At 35.2% G+C, this 8,726-nt stretch overlaps 1 pseudogene; it reads right to left on the bottom strand.

The window, feature by feature from the left end:
• Nucleotides 1-212: 212 nt before the first annotated feature.
• Nucleotides 213-827, bottom strand: LOC122910631 (annotated as a pseudogene).
• Nucleotides 828-8,726: the final 7,899 nt, after the last annotated feature.

Genomic DNA, 8,726 nt, shown 5'->3' on the forward strand with positions numbered 1-8,726 from the left:
TTATGTGAGCAATCATCTGATTTATAAAAAGATACAACAAAATTAAGAATCATACAAAATATCTATTTCAAAACAACATCAAAAACTGAGTGTATCTGACCATCCTCAGATCATAACAGGACAAAGGGGTAAGTGGAATAATTCATGCTATACCATATTGAACTGGCAACAGAACAAGCTAGTAAGGGCAGGAGAACTCTATCTTTTAAGAATTAGAACAGAGGGGCTCCAGAATCATCTGATACCTGCTCAATGTTGTACCTCCGGTTAGAAATGTACATGATGAGAACTCCAAGGATCTTCCAGATCCTTCCTTTAAGGTCTTGGTGGCCATGATAACACTTGTGCTGAGTTACCCTCTGTACTAAGCAGTCATCTGCATATGTTCCTGTGTGTGTTCATGATAGCTATTCAAATCTTGGATCCTTGACAATCCTTAGAGCCACATGATATTTCTGCTGTAATTTCTCAGCTTCAGCCATTATGCAGTCAGTCCTGCAAAGGATACCCTTGGCATACAAATGTCATCACTGACTGTACTAACTCAGGATTGTTTAATGGAAAAGTTGATAAAATTACCTGGATGTGGTCAGGTGGGCTCAGCTCTGTGTTATACGGGAAGAATAAGCAGGATAAGGATGTTGGGGGATGTCTCTTTCCTTGAGTGTACTGAGATTTTTCTTTTCTTTCTTTCTAGGTTTTAATCTATCCTTCTCTGTAAGCCTCTGATGTCAGAGACTAAGCATTTATTCTGTGGCCACATTCCTTCTTGCTTTCTTTCGATTCCCCCTGTTCATGCCACACTCTCATTTCTTAGTCCTTCTTCTTTAAAACAACTTTTTCATTTGGCTTCCGGGACTTGACATCCTTTAGACTCATTTTAACCATGTCTCTGGCTAATCTTCAGACTCCTTCTTTTATGCTTCTTTTTTATTTCTATCTCTCAGCGTTCCCTACAGCTCCATTCTCAGTCTTTTTATTTTTTTCCTACTCTACTCATTGCACAGGAAATTGCGTCCATTCTCAATATCTGCGATAACATACATGCCCATAAGTCTCAAATTCTGTCTCTAACCAAGACCCTTCCTCTAACTCGAGACTGGTACATCTAAGTAAGTCCTCAGTGCATCACAAATCAGACAGAGTTCTACAGGAGAAGCAGAACCAGGAGGACATACACTGCAGCAGTCAGTTGGCTTGTGGGATGGTGGGCCCTGATTAAGAAAGTGAAAAATCTGTAGGGCAGTCTGTCAGGAACTGGAGCTCTCAGACAAGAGCTCAAGTAATTCTCCACAGGAGCCAATGACTTCTATCACAGGAAAAAAGTTAAGGTGAGAAAATAAATGTCTGTTCCACAAATTAATTGATGTCTTTTATTCCCTTCCTATGGATTTTTTTTCTTTTTTTTTTTAAGATTTTATTTATTTATTTGACAGACAGATATCAAAAGTAGACAGAGAGGCAGTCAGAGAGAGAGAGGAGGAAGCAGGCTCCTCACTGAGCAGAGAGCCCAATGCGGGGCTCAATTCCAGGACCTGGGATCATGACCTGAGTCAAAGGCAGAGGCTTTATCTCTCTGAGCCACCCAGGTGCCCCTGCTATGGATTGTCTTAACTGGGGAAAGAAACTAACTTACATGTGCAATATTTGCTCTGCACTATATAAATTAAATGTTTTAATTAATATGAAAAGTAGTATCTACTATTTATCAAGCACTTACTATGTGCCCAGTACTGTTCCAAGAACTTTAGGTATTATCACTGTCAAGTCTGTGATAACACTGTGAAGCATATTATCATGATTACCAGTTTTCTCTTAAAAAAGCTGAGGCATGGAGAGATAAGCATCTTGTCTAAATTCACAGTTTATAAGTGACAGAGTCTGTATTTAAACCCAGGCACTCTGAGTTTAGTGCTTGTACTAAAATTTATTTACAGTGGGAATCTTTGTTTACAGGGATAAAGAAGCTAAGATAATGACACAATAATGACAGTGGGGGAGGTTTAAAACAATCCAGAGCTTCCAATATAGTTACAGGTTGCAAAGGCACACACATTTACCCCTTAAAAACATGTGAAATTTGCTAAGACAGACATAATTATGCAAATTCTTTGTGGAAATAACTGGTAACAAAAATGACCAAATAAGCATTGATGGGCTATATAAATTGCTTGAAACATCTTAGAAAAAATGCTTTTACACGCTTGAATATCTTCAGTATTAAAACTAGGGAACCAATAGGTCACACCCAGCCTTTTGCCTAGAGTTTTTTAAATAAATTTTTTAATTGAAACATAGCTACTATTATTTGTTTACATATTGTCATATTGCCTGTGGCTGCAGTCATAGTAGGAGACAAGGTTAAGTAGCTGTAGTAGAGACCATCTGACCTATAAAACTGACAATAACTTTCATTTAGCCCTTTATAGAAAATGTTCCCTGACCAATGCATGGAAGAAAGCCCTTAGAAATTATTATTGCAACAATATTGCAAATTATTATTGTAACAACTATTCTGCTTTCTTTCTTGTCCCAGTATCCAGTCGGCTTTGGGGTGAAGACAGAATTTGGTCATGGGGTCATGAGAGCAAAAACATCCCCCCCAAAATACAAGCAGTCATGCCTTCTTACAGGTGCTTATGTTTAGGTAACAAATCTACTCAAAATCATTTAACACAAATTGAAAGGCAAACTTTGAGCTTTTAGAGCCCTCTGGGAATCATCTGCTTGATTCATTAGCTGTTAAACAGATGTCCTCACATTAGAATTTCAGGGTCCATAAAATGTGATAAGATCTGGGGATGCATCTAAAACAGAGACCATTAAAGACCAGCTCTCTTCATGTGAGTTTCTGTTAGCTCTTCTCCCCACCCTCCCCTCTGACCCCTACTTTGTCTCTTTCTTTGCTTGTTTTTGCTCCCCAGGTACTCACTGGTAAAAGTTCCATCAATTTTCTTACTGTTAACCTGCAAAAATTAACACTTCCAGATTCATGTATTTTATGGTTCAGAAACATTTAAAATACACAAATTTCAGATTATTAAAAATAGAATTTCTTGCAAGGTATAATAGGAGGTTATTTAGAGAAAGTCTATTTACCTCGTAGTTTCAACATAAGATAGTATAAAATACTATAAAAGTAAATGGGTTCTTGTTGATTTATATTCTTGTTATATGGTAAGTACTTCATCAAGAAGTATTATATAGAATGATTTAATAAATGTAGGGAATTAATGGATATTAAATTATTTATCTGTTTTAAAATATTTTTGTAGTTTAAAAAGCAAAAAAAAAAGTCCTCTTCCCCATTGGCATCAGATTTATCCCTTTATTTATCTTATTACTTTATTTATCTTTATTTGAAACATCTATGGGAAGTCTATATATGAATATACAGTAACTAAACTGGAAATTTCTTCATTCATCAAACATTTTTTCAAAAATTTCAAAGTCATAAACTTTCTGCAAGTGACTGAGAATACAAAAATGGTTCCAAATTTAAATAATATTATCATTAAAAACAGTAATATTTATACCAATAATTATCAAAATATAGGGGTAGCAGTCAAAATTATATTCAGAGAACTACTTCTGGATTTAAATTTTTTCATTCTTAAAAGGACTGAAAAGTAAAGAATTCAGTTTAAGAAGAAAAACAGTAAGTGACATCTGTGTGGCTCAGTTGGTTAAAGGTCTCCCTTCAGCTCAGGTGATGACCCAGGGGTCCTAGGATCCAGCCCTGCCAGGCTCCTTGCTCAGCAGGGAGCCTGTTTCTCCCTCTGCCGGCCACTCCCCCTGCTTGTGCACTCTGACAAATTAATAAATAAAATCTTAAAAAAAAAAATAAAGGGAAATAAGAAAACAAAATTAAAATAAAGAAGAAAACAGGGGTGCCTGGGTGGCTCAGTAGGTTGATCATCTGGCTCTTTTCTACATAGCTTTACCTTATCTAGAATGTCATACACTTAGAAACCTACAGTATCTAGCCTTTTCATATTGGCTTCTTTCACTCACAAATACACATTGAGGACTCCTTCATGTCCTTTCATGCCTTACAGCTCATTTTTTTAGGTCTGAATATTCCATTATCTAGATGTACAATATTTTATATATCCATTCACATACTAAAAGGACTCTTGGCTGCTTCCAAATTCTGGCAATTATAAGGAAAGCTTCTATAAATATCTGAGGGCAGATTTTACGTAAACATAAATATTCAATTTATTTGGATAAATAACAAAGAGTACAACTGTACAATTTTTTTTTTTAACTTAACGGTAATAGGGTTACAGGCATTAAGGGCACATGATATAATGAGCACTAGGTATTATTTAAAATTGATGAATCACTGAACTTTAACTCTGAAATTAATAACCTATATGTTAATTGATTAAAAAATAAATTAAGTGTATGAATGTTTATCTTAAAAAAAGAAATTTAACTATAAAAACTTTTTGATGAGGCTAGTTTACTTAAATGCCAGCACTCTATTATATTATACCCAGCCATCTTACATTTATGTTGCTTACTCTGGGCATTTGAAATTTAACTACAGTAACTTAATGGAGTATTACGTATTTTATGGCAAGAGAGAGGCACTATTCATCTACGAAAAAAGAATATATATAAATTATCCTTATTCTAATTCACTTCCGATTTTAGGAAACTAGTCTGAGGATCCCTAGGGGAAAAAAAAACCTCTGACTTTCATTAGGTATCTTCAAAAGATTGCAGAATCCTTTTCTCCAGAGCTCTTTAATGGTGAAATCGATTCATTTTCTGATTTTAGAACACCTGGTTTGGCCTGAGTGTTGCAGAAAACAGAAATTTTCTGCCTATTTCATGGTTTTGTGAGGAATATATAAACTAAATAAAACCTTCACATGCTACACAGATATTGAAGGAAGTTCTGAGTGTCCTTTCATTTTATACTCTACTAAAAGAACTGAGAAACAGTCCTAACTTCTGAGACAGTCAAGGTCCATTTTGTCAAAGGGCATTCCTTCAGGTGATAGGATGGATTAGACTAATAAATTATAAGGATGCTGCATGGGGATATTGCTTTGGAGTCAGTCCAGTCCTGGAGAGTCCATACTACTCTGAGAGAGAAAGCCTGACTGGGGAGGTACTTGTTCATCGCTAAGAATTTGTGGTTGTGGTGGTCTATTTTATGCCTGCAGTATCTGTTGACTAGGAGTGTAAGGTGTAAAGAAACTGGTAACATGGCTTGTTTAGATAGCACCAAGAGGAAGACAGGGAAGAAAGAGATGTGGTGTAAATCTGGCTTTGCCTCTAGGTGGAAATGTAGCTCCTTGTTGAAGAAAGAGTGACACTTTCTAAGTAACAATTATCTGCACAGCTATGTGTCTTAATGACTAAATTGCGTGTGAAAGTGGCATACAGATCTATCAGCGAGTATATGCATAGTTAATTATGTCTGAAATAATAAATGTATGATTTTTCACAGGATAAGGTAAACAGCCAATTAAAATAAGATATGATATACACTTTCTCTACTCATTAGTCAAAGCATAAAACATTTTAACATTGCCTAAATAATTTACTTGTTAAAATAAAGGGAAATGCTTAAAACATTAATAGGGTACTTTACAATCTTGAAGTCAATAAGTTATTATATGATGGTTATGTAAATAATTCACCACTGCATTCAGCAGAAGAGGGACGAAGGCTATTCTGCACAGTGCAAATACTTCAAATTTGCCATAGATTTCTCCACTGGGTCAAGCTAGCTTCAGTGGCTTCTCACAGATGAAGCCTGGAGACAGTTTTATGCTATTATTCTACTTAAATTTCCCTCTATGGAAATATTACTAACTGTGAACTTTTACTTATTGCTACTATGATCCGAGCACTATTCAGGTGCTATGAAAAGAGGCAAATAAATACTGAGTGATCATACTTAGCTTCTTGAGCAAAAATAAAATAGAGTTTAGCAAAACAAAACAAAACAACAAAAAAGCTTATATGTGTATCAGATAAAATTCACTTTTAATATTCAAATCTCATTAGACTTCATGATTTAGGGTGCAAGAGAAATCTTATGTTTCTAGAATAATTTGACCTAATATAATTCACAAAACAGATTATGTGCCCCACATGTATGAAATGAGATAAAAAAGCAAAGGACCACAAAACACCTTCAGTTGGATTAACTTCAAATACAGATGTGGATAAAATTTGAAGTGAGGGGAGGATGGCAATCCATTCCAGGGGGAAGGAGTATATGAAGCAGTCCAAGTGTAGATACTATCAGAGAGGAAAGCTTGGAATTCTGCTCTCTGAAAGGAATAGTTCTGATAAACATCCCTGCTTCTGACTAGCTTATACAGAATGAAACAGATTGCTAAAATAGAAGCAGCACTGGCTTATACAACAAACGTGTGACCATTGCCATTTTATTCTGGTACTTCCAATTAAAGGGAGTAACCTAGGGATCACCACGTTAATAGAATTACCATGTATGTTCTTTGATGGCACTAGGATCATATAGGAATCTATGTATTAAAAAAAAAATCAGTGGTGTAATTGGCTTACCAATGCATCCACATTCTTATCATCCCTGGACTCTGATACATATTTGACAAGTACATTTGCTGTAAGAAATTCACCACCGTTCTTCTAACAGTTTATAATAGTTGATTGGTCACAAAAGCAAAAACGAAGTATACCACTAACTCATTTCTCATCACTAATGGATTATATAATGGGGTCCAACTGCATCTAATCTCTTCACCTAAGTGTGTTTGCTTGAAGATGTAGATGGAGAATTAGAAGCTGATACTAGAAAATGCTTCCTTTATCTGGGAAGCCCTTCTCCATCTACAGATAAGCATTATCAGAATTTCTGGAGACAAACCATTCATCATTTTCTCCCACCATACATAAAAATGCAAAGAGTATTCACCATGCACATAAAACCAGAGATACACACATGGGATTTCCAAGTGAATGCATACACACCCGCACCACATTCCTTTTGTGGCATATGCTCAAGAGATGGCAATTAATTCAACAAAACACACAGTTCTTAGGTATGATGAGCACTGCAAAAATAAATGGCTGATTTTAAAAAACTGAAGCACAATAAAATACATCTATAACTGAAACTTTACAGAGCAACATTTTAATCTTCCTTCCTTATATACATTTAAATAATGTAGAGTACCAGAAAAAAACTGCCAAATCTATTGCTACATTTCACTGTACGTTTCACAAGTTTATAAAGCACCATAATATTGCAAAGAGTTCCTTATTTCAGCACACTCATGGTGATTGTTAGCGGTTTTTTTTCCTTCTCATTTTGTTTTTAATTTGACAAACAAAAGACAGAGTTCCAAAGGTGATTTGAGTATTGTTTGTTTGGATTCCAGGCAAATGATAATTTATTAGATTACTCTAAAGTTTATACATTTATTAAAAACTACCAAATTAGTGTATCTTTATAATGACAACTTCAAAGCAGTAAACCCTCACAATAACATGATTATCACAGCTTTTCCAATGCTGAATAGCTGTTTCCTTGCTTTTATAAATGTGTTTTATCTGTATTAAAAATGTTTGAATGCACTGTTTTTACGATTACTGCATTTGTTCTGAAAATATGAAACACCTAAAAATGTCATTAAAATACTTAAAATATGTCCCTGAAAGGTGGGCTTGAGGTACATTAGCCACTTAAAGCATAGAATTTTCAATTGTTTTTGCCTTTCTGAGCACCATAACTTTATTTTCAATATACACTGCCTATTATTTTCTTAGTACCAGAGAGAAGATGCCTCAAATTAACACTACAGCGATTGGGGGCACAACTGATTTGGAAAGTAATTTTTTTTCTATTTCCTATATCTTTTCAGGCACACAACATTAAAACAACATCCTATTAAAAAGCTTCATAAAGTCATAATAGGCAAGACAATCTCAAAGTCAAGTGTGTCAACTAATAAACCTACAGAGCCATTAAATCTACACTCTTTACCAGCCATTCAGTTTATTCCCTACCAAAATAAAACTTGTCCAAATAAGAAAAGCAATTTTAGATTCAAACATTAGATGAACACATATTCTGACTGGGATGGAAATGGAGATTTTTATTTTTCTAGATGCTACACAGCATGAGCCCGAGTAGGGACATGGGACAGATCAGGGTGGAGAGGAAGAACAATGGTGACAGAGTTGCATCATATGGTAGAGACACTGTGCCCTCCCACACAATACTCACCATCCACATGCAGCAAAATTAAACCAACTGATTATAAACTAAGTGAAATTAAACTAATTAAAGAATTAACTAATTAAAATAAAAACTTTATTATTCAGTCACTTTAATGACATTTCAGTTGTTTAACAGACACACATGGCTACTGGCTATTGAATTGGATAGCATAGAAGAGAGCACATGGATCACTGCAGAAAGTCCTTTAATTCAGCCCTGGGTAGAATAAAACAGTCACGAATTAGTGTCTCAATTTAATATAGCTGAAGTTTCAAATAACCTGGGAAGCCTGACTCTTCTTAGTTTTAGGAATATGAAAAGTTTTCAATCTTTATTTTTTTTTTCTCTTCCAATTTATTTATTTTCAGAAAAACAGTATTCATTATTTTTTCACCACACCCAGTGCTCCATGCAAGCTGTGCCCTCTATAATACCCACCACCTGGTACCCCAACCTCCCACCCCCCCGCCACTTCAAACCCCTCAGATTGTTT

Source organism: Neovison vison, chromosome 6 (assembly GCF_020171115.1).
Source record: "Neovison vison isolate M4711 chromosome 6, ASM_NN_V1, whole genome shotgun sequence".
NCBI classification, from domain to species: Eukaryota; Metazoa; Chordata; class Mammalia; order Carnivora; family Mustelidae; genus Neogale; species Neogale vison.